Source organism: Melozone crissalis, unplaced genomic scaffold (assembly GCF_028551555.1).
Source record: "Melozone crissalis strain CALT ecotype California unplaced genomic scaffold, PUWL_Pcris_2 ptg000108l_1, whole genome shotgun sequence".
In the NCBI taxonomy this organism is placed as follows: Eukaryota; Metazoa; Chordata; class Aves; order Passeriformes; family Passerellidae; genus Melozone; species Melozone crissalis.
In genome coordinates, this window is record NW_026535885.1 from 1622565 (window position 1) to 1649615 (window position 27051).

Genomic DNA, 27051 nt, shown 5'->3' on the forward strand with positions numbered 1-27051 from the left:
TTTTTGGTTCATTGGATTGCCAGGATTTAATGTTTATTTCTGTCCCACAGCTCAGCCCTGGGCACTGGGAGCTCCGAGTGCTGCCAGGACAGGGTGACAATGTGGGTGCCACCCCCAGGGGTGCCAGGGGGACGGGATGGGAGATTTGTGGTGATGCCAACAGCGATGGGGGAGCTCTAGAGAGGCTTTTTGCTCCGTTAAAAAAATAATAACGGAGGAAAAACACAGACAAACAGGCAAAATGAGATGGTCCCACAGGGCAGGGGGGTCCCACTCAGCTCCCCAGGCAGCGAGGGCGGCTCAGGGCAGCCCTGTGCCCTGCAGGATTTAACAATAACCATGGAGCACAATAATCATGGAGCACACAGAGATCCCCAGCACCAACCCACAGCACACAACCCTGAGCACTGCATCTCCAGTCCATGGATTTTTGGGAAAGGATGAGCCCTGCTCACCCCAAACACATCTCTGACATCAGGGTCTACCAGGAAGCAGCACCTTTTGCTTTGTTTTTATGCCAAAAATCAAGAAAAAGGAGAAAAAAACAGCATTTCCCAAGCCAAGCTCCCCAGGACAGCCCCAGAAGCCCCTCCTGGGATGGGGGGGCCACTGGGGGTCCCTGCACAGCCCCAGAGACCCTGGGGAAACCTCCCCATGCCTCCATCCACGCCGGCTGCAAAGCACCACCCAACGGTGCTTCCTCTTCCTCTTCCTCACCCACCCCGCGGCTTCCCCCAAACACGTGGCACAGGGTGACACAGGCGTCCCCTCCCTGTGTCCCCCTCCGTCCCCAGGGCACTGCACGGAACCAGGAGCCACCCATGGGCTGAGCCACATCCACCCTCCGTTCCCATCCCAGCTCCAGCCTTGCACGGCTGCAGGAGCATCGGGGCTGCCGGTGCCAGCCTAGGAAGCTGTGTCACCCCATTTTTGGTTTTAGGGATTTTCCTGCACCAGATCCCTCCAAAGCAGCAATATCACATCCCTTCCCAACTCCAGAGAAGCTGTGTCACCCCACTTCTGTTTTTAGGGATTTTCCTGCACCAGACCCCTCCAGATCCACAGTGTCACATCCCTTCCCCATTCCAGTGCCCACTGGGGATTGATGGAGTGGGCAGGGGAAGCTGTGTCACTCTTACTTTTGGTTTTAGGGATTTTCCTGCACCAGACCCCTCCAGACCCGCGGTGTCACATCCCTTCCCAACTCCGGGGAAGCTGTGTCACCCCATTTTTGTTTTTAGGGATTTTCCTGCACCAGACCCCTCCGGATCCACAGTATCTCATCCCTTCCCAACTCCAGTGCCTGGTGGGCATGGATGAAGCCCATAACCTCAGGCAGGGGAAGCTGTGTCAGTCCCACTTTTGTTTCTAGGAATTTTCCTTCACCAGACCCCTCCAGAGCAGCAGTATCACATCCCTTCCCCACTCTGGTGCCCACTGGGGATGGATAGAGTCCATATCCCTGGGCAGGGGAAGCTGCGTTGCTCCCATTTTTGTTTTTAGGGATTTTCCTGCACCAGACCCCTCCAGATCCGCAGTGTCGCATCCCTTCCCCACTCTGGTGCCCACCGGGGACAGATGGAGCCCGTGGGGATGGATGGAGCCCGTGGGGACGGATGGAGCCCGTGGGGACGGATGGAGCCCGTGGGGATGGATGGAGCCCGTGGGGATGGATGGAGCCCGTGGGGACGGACGGAGCCCGTGGGGATGGATGGAGCCCGTGGGGATGGATGGAGCCCGTGTCCCCGGGCACGCAGGGAGGGGGTACTGACCGATGCAGCACATCCGGCACACCAGGCAGGCACTGAGCCGCCGCTTCTCCCCGGCCAGGAGCCGCCTCTCCATGGTCCCGGCCCGGGATGGCGATTCAAACCGCAGCACCCCGGGGAAGGGTCCTCAGCCGGCACCTCCCGCTCGCCGAGCCCGTCCCGGACGGATGAGTTCAGGGCCACAGCTCCTCCCACCGAGCCACTTCCTACCCCCGGTGCCCCCGGCAGAGCGGGCAGCGCCCATTCCTGCTCCGCGCCATCGCCGCCGACCGACCTCGCTCCGCTCCCGGCTCCGCAGGACCCTCCCGAACCCGGCAGGGCAGCTCGGAGCGCTCCGGGCAGCGACGGGCAGAGCTGCTGCTCCCTCCGGTTCGTGGGGATGAAGCGATGCCGAGCGCGGAGCGGCTCCCGCAGCCGGGACCGGGGTGCGGGACCAGGACGGGGATGCGGGAGCGGGATGCGGGAGCGGGATGCGGGATGCGGGATACGGGATGCGGGAGCGGGATGCGGGACCGAGATGGTCCCGCAGAACCGGGCACTGCCCTGCCCGCTGGCCCCACTCTTGGCTTATTTTTCCTCCGGCCTCGCTCCTGGCTTGTTTTTCCTCCCCTTGTTTTCCAGTTAACTGCACCAGGGACGGGAGGGACAATGCCCGGCTGTTCTCTCCCGCCAGCCCGAGGCTTGTGCCCAAATCATGTCCCGGTCCCGGAGCTCGGCACGCGGGGAGATAACGGGGGCCGCCTTATCAGCGCCTCTCTTCCTCTTCTTCTAAATATAATCGCCCTGGAGTCCTTCTGCCGGCCTGGAGGGCGAGAGGAGCCGCGCTGCTGCCCCCGAGCATCGCACGGGACAGAGGAGGGATAGATGTCACCGTGGGTGTCACCATGGGTGTCACCGGGTCCCACTGTCACTCCAGCGCTGCATCCCAGCAGTGCCCACAGCCCAAAGGCGGCTCCACGAAATCCCTGTTCCCATGTCCTGCAGAAATTTGGAGTTTTCCTCTCTTTTTTTGCCCTGATTCACCTCCTCTGGTGGTTCCCGGGCTCTCACCAGATTAAACCTCCCCAGCCCCGGGGCCCGTGCTATCAGCTGAGCTAATAATAATGCTGGTTACTGCTTACTAACAATATTAAGGCATTGCAAGCTTATCTCTGCCCAGCTAATCTTTTCCAGAGTCACCCTGACAAATAACTTGTTGCAATCCCCCCCTCCATGCTCATCCTCTCCCTGGTCTAGCAGAGTTTTGTTGGCCCCAGCCACCAAAAATCCACCCTGTCACCATCCAGGGACAGTCAGCAGAGGCATGGCAGGTAGGTAGGGCAGGGAGAGAGGGAAGATTGCAGGGAAAAGGAAAGGAAAATCTGTGCCACTCCAAAGACAAGGTAGTGGCAGGAGAAGAGGGAAGACTTTGGGGAAAAGGAAAGGAAAATCTGTGCCACTCCAAAGACAAGGTAGTGGCAGGAGAAGGGACTGCAGAGCCTCAGGTCCCTCACAGGGAGCATCAGCAGCAAGCAGAGGCCATGAACAGGGTCACACGTGGTTTAATTCCCTCCCCACCTCTTCTCTTAACACTGCTCATCAGAGCTCAGCTCACTGCATCCCCAAAAATGGGATCCCAAAGGAACCAAAAGGAACAGGGGCACTGAGGCACAAATCCCCCACAGAGATTTGAGGGGCATTGGGGGCTGCTCAAGGGCAAGGTGAGGCCTTGGGGATTCTCCTCTGCTCTTAAACTCACCAAGTGAAAGGAAACAGGGAAATCCATCCTGCCCCACAGACAGAAAAACTCCCACTCCCCATCCCGCTGGAGCTCAGCATCCCCAGGCACCTTCCATGGCTCCCACAGGTGCTGGGTGCCAGAGAACCCCCCCAGCACCACCACAAGGCCCTGCACAGACAATTCCCACCCCATTTGCCTGCAGCAACCTCTGTGCTGGCAGCCTGCCTGTCCCCAGCAGCTCCCAACACGTCCGGCCCCAGATCTCCCCTCCATCATCATCACCCTGTGTCACTGCCACACTCCATCCCTGTGCGTCTCCTCCTGCCTCAGGCTGCTGCCAGAGCCCAACCCCAGCCCCAGGAACCAGCAGGATCAAAGGTTTCTGACCAGGCACCATCACTAATCCCAACCCAGGCGTGGCATCCTCCATCCCACCAGCCCATGGTGCTCCCTTTGCCATCCTTGGGAGGGAACCAGGGGGTTTGTGCTGCCCACCAGCTCCTGGAATAAAGCTGGGAAGTGATTCCCAAGCCTCCTCCTGCTGTTAAATCCAAAGGAACACAGGAGACATCAAACAGGGCACTGATATCACAGAGACCTCAAGGATCTCCAAGCCCACGCCCAATGTGAAAGTAGGATTAAATAAGAGCCAACCATGGCCTAAAGGAGGGGTTGGTCACCTTAAAAAGCCAAAATTTTCCAAATTTTTAAGCATTTAAACCCAGAGTTTTCCCTTCAAAACAAGCAAAGAATGAGAATGTGCCGGGGGCTTTTTGAACCCGGCACTTCTGAGAGGGGGGGATATGCAAAAAAAAAAAAAATCTGGCTGGCTGAGGAGCACAAGGTATTTAAAACACGCTGGCTGCCAACTTGAGAGCTGACATAATCCATCATGACAACAGAGCCAACAGGGCAGGATTTACAGAACCTTCCACCCAGGGAGAGGAAACGGAGCCTGATTCAGCCGGGAAGAATGCACAGGAGATACCTGCGGTGGAAAAGTATCCAACACCCAGATATTTAATGAGGGAGACACCTGAGATGTGGTGATGCAAAGGAGAGCAGGGCAGATGCTCGGCAGAGCATCACAGAGCAAAAAAACTGCTGCAAAATTATACTGGTATTCCAGGATTGGGCTTTTCCTTCACTTTTCTGGGGAAAAGTAGTGAAAAAAAATCAAGTTTTGAATATATTTGCTGCTTGCAACACTGACTCCAGGATTTTTTTTAAAAAGGGCAGATTTGGGGGTGGGGGTCTTCCAAGATTGGGCTTTACCTTCCCTTTTCTGGGAAATAGCAGTGAAAAAAAACCAAGTTTTGAATAGACTTGCTGCTTGCAACACTGACTCCAGGATTTCTTCAAAAAGGGGTGGATTTGGGGTGGAACATTCCCCCAAGTAGAATGAAGCAGCAGGTCAGCATGGGGAAGAGATAAACCCCAAAACTCCCCTAAGAGGTCCTCAAAAACATCCCTGGACAACAGTGCCCAGCCACGGAGATTATTTAAGTGGGAGGAATTGCAGCAAGGCTGGGTTTAGTGGGTGACAGGGCGCATTCTGCAGGACATTTGTGCAATCCCCTCTCAACCTCCCTCTCTCCCAGTGCAGCTCAGAGGGAGGAAGGAAAAGCAAATCCCAAAATGCAGCATCCAGGGAAAATCCTGCAGGCGCTGCCCGGCTGCTCAGTCCCGCCCCTTTGCATGGAAAAAAAAAAGGGAAAGAAAAGAGGGAATAAAGAGGGAATCGGTCATGGACGCGGGGAAAGGGCCCCATGCGGAGGCACGGCTGGAGAGAAAGAGCGAGGAATCAAAACAAACAAATCCCAGGGGGAAGAAGAGGTCGGGGACGGAGAGAAGGCGTTACCGAATCCCCGTCTGGGGCCTGGAGCTATCGCGCACCCCCGAAACGAATCCTTGCCCTCCTTGAGCAGTCATGTGCGGGCCCTATTTTGGGAAACTGAGGCAGGGTCAGCCCCAGCTGCTCGGAGAGGCCGTGCCAGGTCCGGGAGAAGCTCCCAGGGTTGTGTCTTGCCGGTGCTGGGAGCTGACAGAGTCACGGACAGGACTGGGAGCCACCGGGGCACAAGGGAAGGCAGAACACCAGCCACGTGTGGTAGGATCGTGCCAGACAAAACGCAGCCTCATACCCCCTCATCCTGGTCACCCCCAGCCTCACACAGGCCCAGAATGGGTGGTGAGGCCAAATTTAGGTTCCCAAATTCTCCCCATTTGGGTTCAGAGCCCCATGTGGGTTCAGAGCCCACTGAGCGTTCCCCATGGCCGTGTCCTCCTCCCTCCTCCCCACAGCCACGCCTGTCCCTGTCGCTGCCACGGCTCCTGGGGAGGGACAACAACCCGTGCCAGGTCATGCCGGCCATTTTAGCACTCCGTGCCCCCCCAAACACCCCCCCTTTCCCTGCCCTACCTTCCCTGCTCCGGCTCCTCCAGTACAGGACGCCGGCGATGCCCAGGACGTGGCTGAGGACAAAGGCAGCGGGTGGCAGATAGGAGCTCTCCGAGAGAGGCATCGCTTCCTATTCCCGGCCCCTTAACCCAATCCTGGCTTCGAGTTTCCTTCTCCTGCTGGAGCCCAGCATCGCCGGGAGGGTGAGGGGATGGATGGATGGATGGATGGATGGATGGGGGCTGAGCAGAAACTTCCAAAACTTCCTGCGCGCGCCTCTGGCCGTGTCCTGTCCCCGGAGCTTGGCAGGGCTTTGGGACAGCCAGCGCCGCTGGGACTGGGAGATTTGGGAGCTCCAAGAGGGGGCGGGTAAAGGGAGAAAAGCGAGCGTCAGGCCGCCTCAAACATCTTTCCTCCGAGTTCTCGCGGCCAAACTTCGCCGTCGTTTCCCCCCCTCCTTCCCTTCCCCGCTTGGACGTCATCTCCTCAATATCCATTCCCAGCCCCGCTGCGAGGGAGCCGCGGCCGAGGGGATATCGGCGGCGGCAGCTGCCGTGGAGGCACCGCCACAACGCCCCTGAGTTCACCAAAGGGGGTTTGGGACAGGCACAAATCCTCAGTGACCCCCCCCCCCGGATGGGTGACAGCCAGCAGCATCCCCTGCCAGCAGCAGCCGGAGGTGCCAAACGCAGCCGGGACATGGGGACAGCAATTCCAGGGGATCCCGGGCTGGATCCAGCCCTGTTTGTCTGCAGGAAACTCGGCCCAGCAACGGTGTGACAAAATTTGGCTTTCTGGGGGTTGAGGAGCACAAGCACATCCCCATCACCCTCCCTGGATGCTCTGAATAACATCACAACACCCTACCATGAGAAAACACCCCAAAAGACGCTCCAACAGCAGAGGTTTGTGCATTCCCCCACCCTTCCTGTGGCTGGGTGGGAGAGTGACAAAATTTGGCCTTCTGGGGGTTGAGGAGCACAAGCACATCCCCATCATCCTCCCTGGATGCTCTGAGTAACATCAGAACACCCCACCGTGAGGAAACACCCCAAAAGATGCTCTAACACCAAAGGTTTGTGCATTCCCCCACCCTTCCCGTGGTGGGTGGGAGAGTGACAAAATTTGGCTTTCTGGGGGTTGAGGAGCACAAGTATAGCCCCATCACCCTCCCTGGATGCTCTGAATAATGTAAGAACACCCCAGTGTGAGGAAACACCCCAAAAGATGCTCTGACAGCAGAGGTTTGTGAATTCCCCCACCCTTCCCGTGGCTGGGTGTTCTGCCTGCCCTCAGCACGGCGCACTGCGCAGCCCAGCCCCGTTTACTAACGGTTTGCACCGCGGTGTTGGGCGTTACTCGGGGTTTCGGTTCTGTTCGGAAACGCTTCCGCCGCCGGCGGTGCCAGGAACGGCGCGGGCAAACCGAGAGCAGCCGGTGCCCGCCCGGCCCCTCCGCCCCTGTAACCGCAGGCAAACGGGCTGGGGAGGCTCCCACAAAGGCTGGATTCATCTCACAGCCCCTCACACGCAGCTCCACGGGGAGAAAGCGGCTCTTGGATGGAGGCTGTGCGGAATTAAAGGCGCGTTTTTCGCTGTTTCCGTCTCCCCAGGGCTCAGACAAGAGTGGGTTGTTGTTCAGGGGAGGGTGGCACAGAGCAGAGCTGCAGAGCAGCAGCCTAGCTCAGGATTTACTGGTGGGAGAGCCAGGAATCCCAGCTCAGGAGTTACTGACCAGGAGATGCAGCATCAGGTGCCGTCCCACAACTCCTGCTCCATGAGATCCAAGGTTTCATCCAGGTGCAAACACAAATTTATCCGATATTTACAACCCCGAGTTGTAAATTACAGTTCCCCAAACCCAGTCAGGCACACAAAGAAAACCATATCAAGCAAAACCTGATAGACCCAAACACTGCCTTGAAACATTCCAAAACCTGGCACAGGGTGCCCAGAGCAGCTGTGGCTGCCCCTGGACCCCTGGAAATGTCCAAGCCCAGGTTGGACAGGGCTTGGAGCACCCTGGGATGGTGGAAGAGTACCCTGGATGGCAGAGGGGATGGAATGAGATGATCTTTAAGGTCACTTCAATCCAACCATTCCATAATCCTATAATTGCATCGTTCACTGGGGTTCCTGCAGCCCCCACATCTTTTGGGACAACGAGATGGGTGATAAAAAAAATACAGAATTACCCCGAGGCTCGGCGCTGTTGCAATATATTCTCCAGAGCTCCATCCCTGCCTGGATGAAAAATATCCTGGCATAGTTTTCCCCCCCAAAGAGGTCTGCTTTCTGTTAAAGCTGCAGGAGGAATGACCCACCACGAGGCGAGGCCACCATAAATGGGCCCCTGGTCCAGCCTGAGAGGGGCAGAGAGCCTCCAGCAAGGCAGATGGGAGCTGGTGACGTGGTGGAGCTGGGATGTGGCACAGGAAAAAGGTGCAGGAAGCTGGAGCTGGTTTCCCACATGCCCTCACCCCAGCTGCAACCATGGGGGTTCAGCTGCTCTTGGGCATCCCGGGTGTTTCCTGCACAGAGGGGATGATAAAATGCACTGAGCGCTGCCAGCTGCTGCAGCTGGAGAAGGCTTTTGGTGAAAGAAATTCTTAAAATATATATAATTGTCTGTAAATATATGGTTTTTCTTTCTTTTTGTGCACATAAATAGAATTTGATGGAATCGCAGAGTGGCCCTGACTTGGAAAAGACCCACAAGGATCACCGAGCCGAATTTTTGAATATATTTATATAAAGGTATATTTATATCAATATGTATGATATCTATAAATATCAATGTATTGATATTTGTATATATAAATATATGTAAATATATATCTATAATATATATTATATATATTTATAGATAAATATATATAAAATATATATTATATATAATATATAAATATCAATATATACACAATATATAAAAATATATATTTATATATATTTTTATATATATATATATATAGATACTTATATCAATACATCCCTCTGCTGCATCAGGACACCCTGGGGGTTCCTGTCACCCCAAATCCCCCCCAGTTTAACCCCATCACCCCACTTTCCTTTTTGCACTGCAGGAAGCTGACAGGGCAGGAAGGAGGTGCCTGATAGTGCAGGAAGGGGGTGTCAGGAACCAACGCTGAGTTTTGGGATGACTCTGCCAAGCTCTGGGGACCACCCAGCCCCGGATGCAGCCACCAGCTCCCACACCCCCCCCTCCCTGCCATGGAAACCACCCTGAGCACCCAAAACACAAACAGCTCATTTTTAGTTCCTTGCAAGGCGGCTTCGCCCGAAAAGGAAAGGGGTGGGGAGAGGACGCATCTCCTGCCCACGCAGGAATTTGGGGAGGGGAGAGGCCCTGCCCTCCCACAGCGGGGTCTGCACCTTGCAGGGCACCCCCTTGCTCCACAGGGTGCCCCGGGCAGCATTTTGTACCACTCAGAATGGTGGGAGCCCAGCACTGGGTTTAGGGTACTGGCCCCACCTGGGTTTAGGGTCCCCCATGGGGCAGCTGGGGGGATTCAGATTTTGGATCCCCTCGCTCCCCTTGCCTGGAGCTGAGTCACGGCAAGCTCTGGGTGTCCTGGGCTGTTCCTTCCCCCTCCATGTGCCTCCCCAGTGAGTAATGCTCAGGCGACAGAGATCAGCTCCCGCCTCGGCTCCCGGCTCCGGCATCTCCTTATATGACCAAGGAAGCTGCTGGGCAGGAACCGGGCACAGCCCCGTGCCCTGGCACCGCTCAGGGCATGGAGGCACCCTGGCATGGCTGTGGGCAAAGCCTCTGGGCTGCTCCTTCATGCCCTGCCTGCTGTGGCCTCGCAGAAAGCAGCAGAAGCTCCGTGAGCTCCGTGTCCCAGCCCGGGGAGGTGGCAGCCAGGTGGCACTGTGGAAACGCTGGAGTGGGCATGGCTGTGACAGAGACAGAGCTGGCACCCTGCAGCACTGAGCTGGGGTGAAGCATTGCTGTGGGGCTCTACCTGTGCCCAGGTGTGTGGGGGTGCTGCCAGTGCCCCCCAGCTTAGCCCAGCAAAGCCTCCTCATTGCCTGCAGCAGGAAAAATGGGACATGAGAACAGCTGGGAATATCCTGGAGGGCTTCTCTGCCCCAAAGGGTCACCCCACCCTGCCCAGCAGCACCCCAGATCCACAGCAGGTAAAGGGTCTGTCCAGCAGCAGTGCTGAGCACGCACAAACTCGTGACTGCAGCACAGGAGCCAGGTTTCCTGCCGTGCTTCCTCAGCAAAGCTTTTCCCCTTTCTGCTGTTTTTTTCCTCCTTTCTGGGAGCTTCAGGAGCAAATCTCAGTCAGTTATTACAGTGGCTGAAAATCAACCAGCAGGAGGGGAAGGAGAGTTCAGGATTTGGATCAGGAGTGCGCCGGTAAATCAAAGACAGCATCACCCAGGGGCAGGTGGGTCGAGATAGCATCACCATGGGGCAGGAGTCAGTCTGAGCTTCCAGGGGGGCTGGATGGGGGCACAGGGCTGGAACAAACACAGCTCCTAACCCTTAACCAGGGGATGGAGCACATCCAGGGCATGCAGCACATCCAGGGGATGCAGCACATGCAGGGGATGCAGCACACCCAGGGGATGCAGCACACCCAGGGGATGCAGCACATCCCCTCCTCCATAGCCCAGATCTGAGATCATTCTTCCCCCCCCTCCGCAGCATCACACCCTCCTGGCAAACCACAGCAAAGGCAGCTGCGGACAGACAGACAGACAGACAGACAGCCAGCTCAGCAAGGCCCATCCCTGGCTGCCGCACGTGCCCGCTGCGCCTGGCAAGCACGGGCAGCGCCCCGCTCCACCCTGCCCGCGGCGCCAGCAGCCTTGGGAAAGGAAAGCCAGAACAAAGATGACGTTTCTTCTGATCTGGGCTATTAAAGACAAGGTGGAACGAGGCAGGTCACAGCTCCCGACGCTGCCCAGCTCTCCCGGGCTCCTGCTCCCCATCCCTGCCCTCCTGGTGAATCACCCGGAGCGTGTGCGGGCACGGCCGGGGAGCCCTCGCCAGGCACAGCGGGCACATTCCCCACCTTCAGCATTTCCTTCTGGCTTTCATCATCCCCCCGCGGCCACATTCCTGATGGGAGGGACAGGGAAAAGCCTGAGGGGTCCCGTGCTGGCCCCTGGGCATCAACACCCAACTCCAGCACTGGGCATCACCACCCAATTCCAGTGCGGCAAAAATATGGAAAGACAGACAGCAAAGCTCTTGTGGCACTGGAAAACCAACATTCCAAACACAGGGGTTTGTGCAAACAGGGATTTTGGCTCTGAGGATCCCTCCATTGCTCCCCATTTACACAGGAATAGTGGGAGCTCGAGGTGGGATTCATCTGGATCATCACCATCCAACCCCAGTGTGGCAAAAATCACGACTATGGAAAGACAGACACCAAAGATCTTGTGGCCCTGGAAAACCAACGTCCCAAACACAGGGGTTTGTGCAAACAGGGATTTTGGCTCTGAAAATCCCTCCACTGGGATTTCCACACCCCCTCACCTATTCCTATTTACACAGGAATAGTGGGAGCTCGAGGTGGGGTTCATCTGGATCATCACCACCCAATTCCAGCACAGCAAAAATCAGGACTATGGAAAGACAGACAGACAGCAAAGCTCTTGTGGCCCTGGAAGACCAACATCCCAAACACAGGGGTTTGTGTAAACAGGGATTTTAGCTCTGAGGATCCCTCCATTGCTCCCCATTTACACAGGAATAGTGGGAGCTCGAGATGGGGTCCATCTGGATTAAGCAGAGCAGCTCCATCCCAGCCAGGGCTGGGGGCTGTGCTGCACCACTCCCCCCACTCTGCACCGTGAGAGCAGCACAAATCAATATTTGCCTGCAAATGTCTCACAGAGGAGCTTCCAAAGGTCAGCAAAACAAGGGGAGAGAGAAGGGGATGGGAGGAAACCCTGGAACCCCCCCAGGCACCATCAGTGGTAAAATCAGAACTGAGCGAAAGGAAGCTCCGCTGATAAGAACAGAGATGTTCCCTTTTCCAGCAGACGTCTGGGCACCAAAATTAGAATAATATCTTTTAAAAAAGACAAGACTTCCCTTCCCACAGCAGGGCTGGCAGTGCTGAACTGGGGGGGACGTGGGAAAGCACCCCAGAACCCCCTTGCTGTGGGATACAGAAATGGAGGGCAGGATAAGAAGGTTCGAGGCAGGACTGGAAGCAAACATCATTCCTGTGGCTTTCATCCTGCAAAGGCAAACAGCTGAGCTGGAGGCCACCTGCTCATGACTTAATCATTCCCCAGCAGCATGAACTCCTGCTGCCAGGCTGGAGGGCAAATCCTCCAGCACACAGCAGTTATGGGGTCTACAGGAATGTGACATCCCAACGGGGGCCATCCAAAGGGACCAACTCTGTGAGATGGACAGAGCCAACAGGAGAACCCAGGGCCTGGAGAACCCCAAAAATAACTCAGGAGGAGACCATTCCCCACACAGCAGGATCAGGAAGAGACTCCCACATTTCCTGCAGGAAGAGCAGTTGGCATTCCCAAGGCATCACCTTCCTTTCCTCGGTGGGGCTCACTTTTTGGTGCCCCAGATTGAGCAGCTTTCCTGGGGCATCCAGAGCCAGCAGCACTTCCAGCAGGGTGTCCAAACCTCCATGCATCCCCCAGAATGACCCAGCTCCCTGTGCCAAGCAGAACCTTGCCCACGAGCCACATGCACACAAATCCAGCCTGGATAGATCTCGTTCCCAACTCTCCCTGTGCCCCTAACACAGATCCCAGCAGATCCCTAACACAGATCCCTTGCCCACGAGCCACATGCACACAAATCCAGCCTGGATAGATCTCATTCCCAACTCTCCCTGTGCCCCTAACACAGATCCCAGCAGATCCCTAACACAGATCCCTTGCCCACGAGCCACATGCACACAAATCCAGCCTGGATAGATCTCATTCCCAACTCTCCCTGTGCCCCTAACACAGATCCCAGCAGATCCCTAACACAGATCTCTTGCCCACGAGCCACGTGCACACAAATCCAGCCTGGACACATCTCAATCCAACTCTTCCCAGCCCTGCCTGCCCTTTGGAACCCTCCCTGCAGCCCGGGATGAGCGTCATGCTGGAGGGGGGTGATCTCACCGCTGCTTTCCCAGCATGACCAACCTCCCATCCCAAGGCTGCTGGGATCCTGCTGACGCAGCAGCTCAGGCATTATTTCATCGCTTCCCACTTCTGGGAAGCCTCCCCTGCCTTGTCACCCCTCCGAGGACGCTGGCAGCTCCTGCTCGCTGAGTGATGCCGTGAAATTCACGGAAAGCACTGGAGCTGGCACGGACTCGGTGGCATCGTCCTGCATGGGAGGGCAGGAGGGAACGGGGACAGATAAAAGCTGCACAGAGAGATTGGAGCCATCCTGGATGCACGTGGAAATGCTGGGAGGGAAGAGGATGGGGATGCACAAGGAACAGCAAAAGTTGTTCCAGCAGAAAACAGCGTGGTGTTTTCGGGAGGGAGCAGCACCAGCCCTGGGCAGAGGAAGGCTTGCTCGCACACCCACGTGCAAGAGGACACACAGGTCTGCACGCCTCGCCAGGGGCCTGTGCTGACACGAGAGGTGGCTCCTTTCCCAGGCCGGGGGAGGAGGAGGAAGGCGATGCCATCTCCGGGTCCCTCCCTGCCCCTCCGGCCACGGGGACACCTCCACAGAGCCGCCGCCGTCTCCTCTCCACGGCTGGGTAAACAGCAGCTCAGGAATTCCCAGCACACCCCGGCAGTGAGGGGAGAAAGGCACGAGAAAACAAATCACCAAAGAAAACCTCCTCACCAGAGATGGAAAGCCCAGCAGAGGGGAGAAGCACAGGAGAGCAAAGCAAATCCCGAATCCTGCACCCGCTGCCACTGCCTGCACAGGAGCTGAGCAGCAGGAATGCCTTGAATGCTGGAAATATCCCCCAAATGCTGGAAAAATCCCCCAAATGAGGTCTCAGACCCCAGCCCCTCTTGGAGGAAGCAGACCCCACTGTGCTGTGGCTGCTCAGAGGAGCAGTGAAGAGCTGGATGGGAGCCACAGCACTGGGATCATCCCTCAAGTCCAAGCTTTGCACTTCCCACAGCAGGAACGTCCTGAATGCTGGAAATATCCCCCAAATGCTGGGAAAATCCCCCAAATGCTGGAAAAATCCCCCAAATGAGGTCTCAGACCCCAGCCCCTATTGGAGGAAGCAGACCCTGTTGTGCTGTTGCTGCTTAGGGTGCAGAGCTGCTCACCAAGCCCTGGAAGAACCGTGGGGAGCTGGATCAGGGTGGAAGCACTGGGATCATCCCCAGCAGCTCAAGTCCAAGCTTTGCACTTCCCACAGCAGGAATGCCCTGAATGCTGGAAAAATCCCCCCAAATGCTGGAAAAATCCCCCAAATTAGGTCTCAAGCCCCAGCCCCTCTTGGAGGAGGCAGACCCCTCCGCTTGGGGTGAGGAGCTGCTCGGGGGAGTCACATCAGAGTGGAAGCACTGGGATCATCCCCAGCAGCCCAAGCCCAAGCTTTGCACTTCCCACAGCAGCGGCTTAGGGAGCAGGAAAGCCGGGGGGCGGAGGGATGGCCGGCATCAAAACTCCTTTTCTGCCAGCTAACAAAAGAGCCGGTGTCTCCGCAGAGAGGCTCTCGTTATTCCAACGCCAAGCAGAGGCTGCCTGGCAGCGGGGGAAACAGGCAAATGTTGGGCTAGTGGGAACTGGCTGGGCTTTGTTTGGGGGCTGCTGTGTTTGCACAGGCCCCACACAATGGGGGTGTTGGGGCCAGGGGGGTCAGGGCAGGGCTGTGCCCTGGGTATGGCCACCAGCTCTCATGGTGGCCTCATCCTGCTCCCCACAAATAAAGGTGCTGTTAAAAAGTTGTGGGTCCCCCCTTTTTTCTGCCTGCAGCTCGCCAGGTGAGGCCCAAAAGGCAGCTCAAAACAGCACTTTCTGCCCAAGGTGCTGTTAGGAAGTTGGAGCCCCAAAAATCAGCTCAGGGTCTCCCCAGCCTCGCCAGGCCGCGAACACGGCGGTGGTGGAGCCGGAGATGCGCAAAGCCTGCTCTGAGAAATGGCGGTCAAAGAGAAGGAAGCAGCCGATTCCCTCCTCTTCCTCTGCAGATGGAGGGCAGGCAGCAACCTTGAGCCCTGATCTCATTAGATGTCCCAAACTAAGCAGTGTGAAACCTGATTAGCGCCGGGCGGGAGGCGGGAGAAGCAGCGGCGGCTTGTTGTGCCAGCCAGCCCCAGCACCCTGCTCTGGAAAGGGGGGTCTGAGGAGCACAGAACCCACCCAGCTGCCTCCCCACAGCACCCAGGACCTGGTCCTGGTCCTTCCAAACTCGATCACACCCCAGGTCATGGCTGTGCTGTGCCCTGAAGTGATGCTTCATCTCAGCTGCTCCCGCCAGCTCACGGCCAGTTGGCCTTGGCGTGCAGCAGCACAGAGAAATGCAGGATTAAAAAAAAAGGGGGAGGCAGGAGCCCAAAACTTCTGTTCCCTAGAGACCTGCTCTCCTGCAGAGAAACTTAATCCCTGTTAAAAAGCAAATGAAATAATCCAGTTGCTAACACTGCTCTGGCCGCTCCGTTCAAGCCCCAGATCCGCCGGACCCCTCCAGCCTGGCCCAGGCCCAGCAGATTCCCTCAGCAGGGCTGAGCCGGACCTCTCTGAGGCTAAGACCATCCCTGGCACCACACAGCAGTGGTGGGAAAGCTGTAAATCAGCAGAGATTTACAGTGAGGGCACAGCCTGGGAGTGTCCCTGCCTGGCAGGGGACACTTCAATGGGTGGCCATGCTGGAAAAGTGTCCCTGACCCTTTCCCAGGAGACACCAGCCCCATCCTCCTCATACACAGGGCTGGCAGAGCCAAAGCTCACCAGGGCCTCCACCCAGGGAAGATGTTGGCCCCGGATCTCTTATCACACCCGGCCACCTTGGGCGGCCCCGTCTGCTCCTCGGGGAAGCCACCACGCGCTGGGACGAAAGCAAACAGTGACAAGGGGACAGCTGTGGCACCACTGTGGCACACAGCAGGGCAGGATGCTGCTCCTGCCTCGTGCTCTGACCCCACACATCCCTCAGAGCAGCACCTAACACCCAAATCCCTCATTTTTAACAGCAGAAACTCAGCGGAGCTGCAAAATTCCTCACTGCGGGCACATGTGGCACGGTGAGGTGACATGGACCCACTCCTTGGTCACAGGGGAAAATCTGAGCTTGGTTCCCTTGGGGAAAGCACGTGGCAGCTCCAAGGTCAGATGGAGCCAGATTAGCTGGCAATGCACGGCCAGGGCCCAGGAGATGCCAGGTTTGAGCCGGCCACCAAGTAAACAACAAAACTCCTCAGAAAGCGAAACCAGCCGGCCCCGAGCTCGCTGGTAAAATTAACCCAGCAATAAATTTGTAATCTAATGGCTTTCCTCAGCCAAGCCCAAAGGATCTGGTCACTTCAGGGCCGTGACCAACGCTGCCCTGCGAAACTCAAGATGGAAACTGTGTGGAAAGTCTGGGTGACCCCACACCCACCGGGGCAGGGTCCTTTGTCCCCGGCATGGGGACAGGGATCTGGCAGGGCCCCCCTGCCCCATCCCAGCTGGGGGCACTGGGATGCTCTCCAAGCCCCTTGGAGGGCTGACAGGGATGGATGCTGGCACGGAGCCGGGGGTCAGGGGCCTGGACTTACACACACGAGCATTTACATATGAAACACTCCCAGCTCCAATATCCGCTGCTGCCTCCACCTCCCCGGGGAGATGAATAGAGATGAGGGGGGAGAAGGGAAAAGAAACCTCTCCAGCAATAAAACCTTGTTTTCCTCCAGCTCTGGCCAGCCCTGTAGCTCAAGGGCAGGCTGGGCTGGCTGTTCTCAGTGCTGGGAGCACACTTAGATCCATGGCAATGCCAAGCAGTGACAGCAAGATGCACGGCACAGCATCCCCTCGCCAGTGAGCACCACGGAGCCAAACATTCCCTGTGGGCACCCCTTTTGTGCTTGGATGCACTGGGAAGCCCCCAGCAGTGTGAAAGGGCTCAAACTGTGCTGGTTCAAGCAGCGTTTGGCCTCCTCCAAGCAGAGAATCTCAGCCTGCTTTGGTTGGAAGGGACCTTAAAGGCCATTTCAGCCCCAAGGGCAGGAACACCTTCCACCAGACCAGGTTGGACACTTCCAGCCTCCACCCCACTGAACTGAAACCACAAAGGGCTGTGGTAAACACAGCTGGTGACAGACAAAGTCGTCATCACTGGCTCTAGAGGCAGAAAAACAGAGCAAAACCCACAGACTGGGCTTATTGGGGACGTGCCACCCATGTCCCATGTCCTTGTTCCGGGCTGGAGGGACGCAAAGTGCCACGAGCTCAGGGATGTGGAGCCAGCACGGGAGCCAAGGCTCCCAGCAGGGCTCTGGGCAGCACCTGGAGAGGGGAAGGCTGCCAGCTCAGCTCCAGCAAGCAGTCACCTTGTAAACACGATTAATAATGTCATCTTGGCTGCCTGCACCTCGCTCTGGCGGGCACGACGGGAACTCACCGAGCTGCAGCTGGAAATGGGGCTGGGAGAGCTTCAGCAGCACCCCCAAAACACACAGTGGGGCTCAATGGCACCCAAACCCACACCCAAACCCAGCAGCCATCCCTGCTCTGGCTGCCAAGGGGCTGGAGATGGAGGGGACAGAGCTGCCACCACACCCAGGCAGCACATGGCCACTCGGGGCTCCTCTTGCATTGATTCCCAGTGCCAGCTGCAGCGAGGCTCAGGAAAAATGCATGATGGACACCAGGGCAGCATAAGAAAGTGAATTATATTCCTCCCAGACTCGATAACTCAGGGCAGCTGTCAGCACAGAGCTGAGGGATTAACCCTTCACAGCAGCACGGGAGGGTGGGGACAGTGCCAGCCCGCTGGTGACAACTCCCTTGGCTCCCTGCTAAATTAAACATGGAATTGATTCACCTTTGTTATACAATGGGATCAGCTGGTAAAGCCCAGCCGAGGCCTTGCTGTGAAAAGGGGCAAGTCAATGACAGCATTGTTGGGCGACAGGAATGGCATTCCAGGTGCCTTCTGCTCTCCTCTCCCTCCAGCAGAACTCCTGAGGCTGGCTGGGAATTCCAGAGGAAAAAAAAGCTCCTCTGACAGGAGGGGAGGATAAAAACAACAGAGAAAGAAAGGGGAGAGAAAGCATTCTCAGAGCTGCAGGTAAGCTGAGCTGCTCTCCCACAGGCCGGGCTGGCGGCTGGTGACCGTGGGACAAGGGCTGCGTGCCTCCAGCCACCTGCCAGGGGCCAGCCCTGCACGATCGGGTGTCCCAGCTGCCTCTCCAGGGACAGCAGGAGAGGGCACAGCACCGGCAAAGAGCTTTAGAAAGAACTGAAGTGGGAAAACAGCAATCTGCACCCGGGTGCCACCATGCACCCACAGCCAAACAGTGAGAAAACACGCTCAGCAGAGCAGGATCAGCCCCCAGCCCATGGCAACAGCAGCCTGGAGCAGCAATTTCAGCTCAAAACTCCCCAGTTATTTGCCAAGCAGCTTCCCCAGGCTCCCTGAGCTGCCCCAGAGCTCCAAAGGCAAAAGGGACAAAAGAGAGAAGTGCAGGAGCCCTGCGAGCAGCTCCCCCTGGGTCTGCCTCGATCAGAGATCGATGGCAGATGGTGGCACCCATCTGCTCAGCCTCCCCCTGCCCGTGGCTCACAAATACCTCTGAGGGTGCCCAGCCCATCCAGGAACTTCTTGTACTTCTCCAAGTTCATCTTCTGCTGCTCAGCTGGGTGACATCGGGGCACGCAGCAGCTCCAGGCACTGTCCCCAGCCCAGCATTCCTGCTGGACTCCTCTGCCCTTTGACCACTGGCAACGTTTCCTTATTTGATGAAAGCCTCCCAGGGCTGAGGCCACCCCCCTTTTGTGCAAATGAGCCAAACAACTGCCCTGCACCAGCAGGGCCCTCCCGGCATCCCCTTCCCACCCATTGCAGAGATTGTGTGTCCTGGGGATATTTCCAGCAGGGAGAGTGGTCGAGGGAATTGGGAGGGGAAGGAAAAATAAAAAAAACAATGGGGTTTAAGGCAGGGGGAGATGGGTTCCCATCCTGGTGGGAAAAGCCACCCAGCCATCAGAAAAGTGGCATAAAATGTTGGGAAAATGCCAACATTTCCCAGGTGAGAGGCAGGAGCAGATGGGGAGCAGATCCCTCCTGTCTCTGCGCCCCGACACTGCCACATGTTCACCTCACCCTGGCTGCAAGGGGCTTACCAAGCTGAAAAGGAGATTTACTGGTTTTAAAGGAATTTTTTGGCAGCAGAGCCATCCAAGGGGGATGGATCCAAGTGCCTGACCTACTCATTGCTGCCCTTCAGGACTGGTGTCCACCAGGCACAGACCAGGACTTCTGTTAAATCAAATAATAGAGATAATAATGGCAATGATAATTATAGTAATATAATCATCCTCAGTAGTGTTGAAACGTGCTGTCATGGAGGTAGATCCTGCTCTCCCCATTCCCTCTCTGGAAAGATCCCAGCAGATTGAGCAAGACCCACCACACGGTGCAGGATCATCCTGCCTGGGCTGCCACACAGCATTTCAGCTTTGCCAGAGGAAGGAGAGAGAAACGGAGCAAGGATGTGCTGCAGGAGCCAAATCTCCCCCTAAAAACCAGGGGGAAGCTCCCTGAGATTCAGGGTAGTGAGAAGATTCCCCTCATCCACAGGCACATAAATCCCCGGCTCCTTCACTGTGTTGAGATGCATCCCCCTAGCAACCCACAGAGTAAATTATCCATAAAAATATCAATAAAACCAAAAATCTCATGGAAGCAAGCCCGTGTCCACCTCCTGCACAGCTCCAGGACAGAGAGCCACTTCTCCAGGGACAGACACACGCCGGCGGTATCACTTTGCATGGGGAGCAGAGCAAACCCAGCAGGCCAGTTGCTGCCTGTGCCATTGACAGCTGGGAACCAGGGAGCCAAAAATGCCCCTGGGAGCTCCCATTGGGATGGGGGGCACTGGTGAGAGGCCTCCTCCACACTCTGGTTACCCCAACACCCTGGGCATGGACGTGACATCCTCAGCTCCCAGCAAGGAGCTGATCCAGGAGCTCATCCAGCCCTCAGGAAGAGACTGGATTTAGGAGCTGGAGGTTCCTGGTGCATCCCTGGCATCTCAGGGCCATTCCCAGCCATCCTGGTGCCCTCTGTATCCCTGGCACCACATGGCCATTCCCAGCCATCCCCCCCTGTGCCTGTCAGCAGCAGAATAAAAGTTGTTGGGAGAAGCCAAGTTGTCACCACTAAAAATAGCACAATGGAATTTTCCTCTAAAGGAAGAAAAGAAAAAAAAAAGGGGGAAAAAAAAAAAAATCGTGATCCTTGCTGACAAAGGGGCTGTGAGAAGGAAGGGTGGGAAGGGACAGGAGGGAACATCAGGTTCTTCCTCTCCAACAGCCCCAAACAGGCACGGAGAGCTGAGCCCATCATGGGGGGACAGTGAGATCCCACTTTATTTATCTCCATCTTTCCCTTCCTGGCAAAGGGGAGAGAGCAGACCCCTCCAGGATGGCAAGCAGCTGCTCCAAAATGCCAACAGCAGGAGGGAGATGGGGGGAACCCACCCCAGACCCCACTGAGCTCCCCCAAACCCTGCCCTGATGGGGAGAAGGACACTCCCCTCCTCCAGCCCCGAAGGGGTTAATGGGAAGCGGCTCTGACGCCACCAGATCCCATCCCCAGGCATCCCAGCTCCTCTCTCCTCTGCCGGGAACGCCAGGAATTCCTGCAGGAGGGAGGATGAGGAGGGAGGATCCTCCAGCTGGCTCCAGAGGGGGGGAGAGTCAGGGGAGCCCCCCCAGCTCCCAAACATCCAGGAATCCCAGAACTCCCAGCACAGCAACTGCAGGAACGAGAGGCATCCCAAAAAACAGCCGGGGCCGGGATGGAATATCCCAAATATCCCCCGGGGATGGAATATCCCAAATATCCCACGGGCAGCAGGATGGAATACCCCCAATATCCCACGGGCAGCAGGATGGAATACCCCCAATATCCCACGGGCAGCAGGATGGAATATCCCCAATATCCCACAGGCAGCAGGATGGAATATCCCCAATATCCCACGGGCAGCAGGATGGAATATCCCCAATATCCCACGGGCAGCAGTGTCTGGAGGCGCCTGCACTGAAAACCCCTGTGTCACCCCTGGATGTCCCCAGTGCTGCCACCCAGAGCTGGGGGGATGCTGGGACATCCCAAAAAACAGCCAGCCAGAATGGAATATCCCCAATATCCCTGTGAAGCAGGATGGAATATCCCCAATATCCCACGGACAGCAGCGTCTGGAGGCACCTGCACTGAAACTTGCACTAAAACTTGCACTAAAACCTGCACTGAAACCTCCTGTGCCACCCCTGGATGTCCCCAGCACTGTCACCCCAGAGCTGGGGGGATGATGGGACATCCCAAACAGCCAGCCAGGATGGAATATCCCAAATATCCCTGGGGATGAAATATCCCCAATATCCCACAGGCAGCAGGATGGAATATCCCCAATATCCCCCAGGCAGCAGAGTCTGGAGGCGCCTGCACTGAAACCTGCACTCTGTGCCACCCCTGGATGTCCCCAGCGCTGTCACCCCAGAGCTGGGGGGATGCTGGGACACCCCAGGAGAGGGGATGGGGCTGTTCCAGCCATGCCAAGGGTGTTGCCAGAGCCAGGGAATGGATCCTGGACACTGGGGTGGATTTATTTAGGGGCAGCCCTGGCGAGCCCCCAGTGAGGTCACAGGGCCACACCAGCTGTCCCCAGCATCACTGAACACGCCTGAAGCACAGGGAGGGCACTAATTAACACTCATTAGCAGGGACCACCAGGGTGGGAAGCCCTCCAGACCCCACCCTGCATGGAAAGGAGTCGCTCCCACAGGATTTACCAGGAGCAAAAGTGCCTCAAGGTCAGCTGGAATCTCCCAGCCTTGTATACAGTTTCCTGCAGGGAAAAATAAGCTGCTGGCAAAAGCATTTCTGTAGGGCCACAACGGACCTGAATAAGGATTAATAAAAAGCAAGATGAGTTTGGTGAGGCCTGATAGGACACAAAAATCCCACTGGGAGCAAGGCACAGCTTCAGGGCTGTGCAGGATTGAGGTGCAAGGGCAAAGCAAGAGATTTGGAGGAGATGTTTGCAATCCCAGCCATGCCAGCATTACACCCCCAACCTGGGCAGGGGTCCCAGCAGGGTTTGAGGAGGGGGAAAAGGCCCCCAGCAGAGCTCAAGGTGGGCAAAACAGAAGCAGGGAGAGAACACAGCCCACGCAGGTGCTGCAGATGTGCAAAACACAGCACTCATCACCTGTGGGAGGCTGGAAAAGCTTCCCCAGCATCATTAAAGAAAAATGTTCATCTGAGCAGGGGAGGGCAGGCAGGGCACGCTGGGACTCAGCAGAGGGAAACAGGGCTCGACAGGAAATGAAAAATGGAAATGCAGCCTTGTCACGCACAGGAAAACAACAAAATAAACACAATTGTGGCCTCCCAGCGCCCGGAGCTCGCTGGCTCAGAGCGCTGATAAACACTGGGTGACAAAGGGACACTGCAGGGACCAGCACAGGCCCTGCAGCCAGACCTGTCCCACCTCTGCTGGCAGTCACAGAGCCAGGCTGGGCTCTGAGAGCCACAGGAGCTGCAGCCCGTCCTGCTGGGATGATCAGCATCCTGCTTCTCACCCTGAATCTCCCAAACCATCTCACCCAACACCCCCCTCCCACTTCCCCCTGTTCCAGGAATCCCTGGGCTTATCTGAGCCAGGAGCAGGACACACAGATCACATCCCATTTTATCCTGTCCAGGGCCAAACAAACACCAAACCTGATCACTCAGCCTCCTGCCCCACCACACATCCCTGTGGCTGGAGGATTCCCCATCCCGGCCCCGCAGCCGGGTGAGATCCATCCAGACACACAAAACCCCACGGGTGAGATCCATCCAGACACACAAAACCCCACGGGTGAGATCCATCCAGACACACAAAACCCCAGGACAAGAGCTTGGAAGCGAAACTTCCCAGCTCATTAACACCAGCATCCTCCATTCATGGAATTTCCTTGGCAGTTTCCCTCTCCAAGCTGGAGGGAGTTTGAACCCCCCCAGACCTCCCAGTCAGGGCAGTGCTGAGAGATTAAATCTGGAATTTCTTGGGACAAAGAGCATCTCCAGGACAGCATCCCTGGGCTTATCTGAGCCAGGAGCAGGACACACAGATCACATCCCAGCACTCATTTCACCCTGTCCAGGGCCGAACACACACCAAATGTGATCAATCAGCCTCCCGCCCCACCTCACACCCCTGTGGGAAACTGAGGCTGGAGGATCCCCCTCCCCAGCCAGGTGAGATCCATCCAGACACACAAAACCCCACGACAAGAGCTTGGAAGCGAAACTTCCCGGCTCATCCACACCAGCAGGGAATTTCCTTGGAAGTTTCCCTCTCCAAGCTGGAGGGCGTTTAAACCCCCCCCGCCCCCAAACCTCCCAGTCAGGACAGTGCTGAGAAATTAAATCTGGAATTTCCTGGGAGAAAAAAAAAAAAAAAAAAAAAAAAAAGAGTGTCTGGAAGGAAAGGCAGCTCTCCAGGACAGCATCCAGCAGGATCAGGGGTGTGCTGGGCAGATCAGCTCCCTGCCTGCACCTCCCAGCACCGGCTCTGCTGGTTCCCACCCCACGGGATGGGATGGGATGGGATGGGATGGGAAAGGTGTGTGAGCAATCAGGGTTTGCTGCTCCTGCCCATGGCCCTGCGAGGGCTCACCCACTGCCGGGGGGCACGGCAGGGCTGACCAGCCCCAGCTATCAGGGCTGTGTCCCCAGGTGTGCTGCCGCTCCCCGGGGCAGCATTGCCTCACCTGCCTGCAACACTCACCTGGTGTTGCTAAGATCCGGCCACAGCACTGCCAGAGGATTGGGAAGGGCTGGATTGTTGTGGAGTCCCTTCCAGGGCTTCTCTGTGCTGCTTCCCAGCTGCTCTGAGCATCCTCCTGCTGCAGCCGGCAGAGAAACACTGCCCCGTGCAGGAACCAGGCACACGCTCCAGGCAGGGCTCACAGCCCCTCTGGGCAGCAGGATGGAGCTGGATCCAAAAAATCCAGCATGGACCAGCTCCTTTTTGCCCACCCCGAGCTCCAGCACAGCCTGTTCTTTCAGGAAGACAAGAAGGAACTGGAACCTGCAGCACGCTGCTGCTCCCACAGCCTGGATTTATCCATGTCAGACCCATAAAAAAGGCACTTATCAACCGGGTATTCAAAAATGGTGTTAAGACATTTAAATAAAGAAAAAGGAAAATATAAATAAGAAATAAAGAAAGATATAAATAAGAAATTTAAATGAAACCTCTTGTTTTACTTTCCTCTGGGATGGAGCTGGATACAGAGATCCCAGCATGGACCAGCTCCTTTTTGCCCACCCCAAGCTCCAGCACAGCAGGAAGACAGGAGGAACTGGAACCTCAGCAGCAGCACCCTCAGCCTGGATTTATCCATTTCAGACCCATAAAAAAGGCACTTATCAACTGGGTATTCAAACAATGGTGTTAAGACACTTGAAATTTAAATAAAACCTCTTGTTTTACTTCCCTCTGGGAGGCTCCTTGCCACTGGCATCAGCCACGGTATGTCCAGAGCAGTCTAAACTTAGCTGACACAGGCCTGCAAAGGAGGTTGGCTCAGACCCAGCAGACGGAGGTCAAAGACTCCAGTCTCGCCCCGGAGCATGAGCCAGGAAGGAAAAGGCTCCACGGGAATGCAGAGCTGAGCAGAGCAGGCAGGGAGCAGCCCCAGCCCCTTCCAGAGCTGCTGAGAGCAGATCAAAGCCTTGCAGCACATCCTGGTGCCATCCCGGGTGAGGCTCAGCCACCCCCTGCCCGCCCTGGGGATCTTCTCACACACGTGGGAAGGAGGAGAAGCAGCCAAGAGCGGCGGGAGCTGGGAGAGAAGGGCTCAGCCACCGTTCTGGGTCATCAGCAGGGCACCAGGACAGTGCCAGCCGTGGATTCACTGATCCCGGGGATGCTGGCAGCACACATGGCCTGGCAATGCCAGCCTGGGGGGCACCTCTGGGCCTTGGCATGGGGGTGGCCGCATGCAGAGAGCCAGCCAGGCCAGGTGGAGCCTGTCACCTGCAGCAGGGGTGGATCCTGTCACCTGCAACACCACCAGCCCCGTTTGCCTGCTGCCCAAAACAAACCAAGCACAACTCCTGCACCCAGTGCTGTGCTCCACCTCACACACCCACGGCTGCCCCACCTTCCTGACCCCCCTTTTTGCCTCTCCTCATGCCAGAGAAGCCATTGACTCCCAATAAACCCTCCCAAAATCAGGGTTATTCACCCAGTGATGGAAAACCCCAGCCCAGCTTGCCCCCACACTGCTCCAGCCAGGGACTCTCCAGTCCTAAAGTGGAACTTGGCCAGCCCTGCTCCCGAGGGACGAAGAGGAAGAAGGGCTTCCTCTCCCCCAGTGAGGAGTCACCACCACGCCAGCAGCCCCAGCAGTGATCTCAGAGGCCACAGAGGCCTCGTGCAGCCCACTCAGCACCAGCCAGGAGCGAGGTTTGTCATGGTGGGATGGATCTCCCAGCAATGCCCTGCATCAGGAGGTGGCTGCATGCTGGGAGAGCTGCTTGGCTCAAGGAACAAGGCCTCAGACACCTCCAAGTGCATTTTTTGCGGCACAACACCAGCCACAAGTGGGAAAAAAGGAGGTTCTTCGGAGATAGCCATGGCCAGGAATGCCACCCACCACCAGCAAGGCTCCAGTCCCACCTGGAATCAATCCTGGTTGATTTATACAAGGATTCCCCACCTCTCCCACCTCCCCAGGGTCTCCTCCAGCCCTTGGGAGGTTGTTCCCTCCCTAACTGAAGGCAGTGCACTCAACCAAGGTGACAAACCACCCTGTGCTGTCCCAGTCCAAACAAGCCAGGCCACGTGCTGGGCACCACGGAGCAGGGCAGAGACAGCACCAGGAGCAGAGAAAAGCTTTGGAGGTGCCACAGCTCCAGGTTTTCTACCCCCAATCCCAAAAAAACCCCAGTGAATTACGAGAAAGAAAGGATTTCAGCAGGATTGATTAGTTAATGTTTACAGCAGGGGAAGCATGACCTGTGTTCTGAGCTTGGCAGAGCCGCCTGCACCCTTGAGCTGCCGGGGGCTGCTCAGCACGGGGCTGTGATTTCCACATCTGATTTTCCAAGTGAGGAAAACACCCCCAAAACACGACAGGAGGCTGCCATGGGGAATAGAGAGGAGCCCTGAGCTGCTGGGCTTTGCTCAGGGTGACAGAGAGGTGTCCAAAGCTCCACCATCAGCGTCACCCCTGCGCAATTCCATCATTCCCACCGGGATCCGCAGCAGGTCCCGGCACGTGCCACGGCTCTCTGATCCAGGGATGAGGCAAGAGAGGCTGGAATCCCTGCAGGGAGCTGGCCTGCTGGCTTCCAGCTGTGCCACACAGGTGAAGGTGGTGGCACTGGGGACGTCCAAACTGCAGGCGCGGGGTTTTCTCCAGACGGGACGCTGGAGACGCGACAGCAACGAAACGCTGAGGCACCACCAACCACCACCCCCAAAATGGCCACTTTTAGCCCCATCCTCTGCTTGCAGCCACCCCCTCAGAGGCAGGGCACAGCGGGTGGGTGTCCCTGCAGCGCTGATGGCAATGTCCTCCCCCAGGGGATGGGAGCAGGGCCCCGGTGCTGCAGCGCTGCGGCAGCTCCCGCACCCCGCTGCCGAGCGAGGGTGGGTGTTCTTAGAAAGAAAGGAATCACGGGGATCTGCCAGATCTGCCAGCTGCTTCACTCCTGCTCACCAGGGAAATTCAGGACTCGCAGCCTGCTCTGGGATCCTTCACGTGCTGCTGCTCTGCTTCCCTCCAGACCTGTCCCAGCTCGCTCGGCAGCAGAGGCCTCGCTGCTCAAATTGGGGTTTTTTAGGGTGTTTAGTGGTGCTGGCTGAGAGAAATGCGTTTGCAATCCTGGCTCTGGCAGTGCCAAGCGTCCTCCTTGCCCTCCTTGCCGCCAGTGCCAGGTCCTGAATGTGGCACCACAAGAACACCACAGGTCTCCTCACTCAGCAGTCACATTTCAGTGAAAACTCCTTTTTTTTGCAGGA

At 56.8% G+C, this 27051-nt stretch overlaps 2 protein-coding genes across 10 annotated transcripts in view; one reads left to right on the top strand and one right to left on the bottom strand.

The window, feature by feature from the left end:
• The window catches only part of PPIE (peptidylprolyl isomerase E), a 156994-nt gene extending 134808 nt beyond the window's left edge, over positions 1-22186 (top strand). The window contains exon 11 of the mRNA XM_054292190.1: positions 22176-22186. The gene's annotated coding sequence lies outside the window, so the exon portion shown is untranslated. The remainder of the gene's footprint in view (positions 1-22175) is intronic.
• Positions 1-27051, bottom strand: part of LOC128947749 (microtubule-actin cross-linking factor 1-like) — a 145582-nt gene that overhangs the window by 110500 nt on the left and 8031 nt on the right. The window lies entirely within an intron of this gene.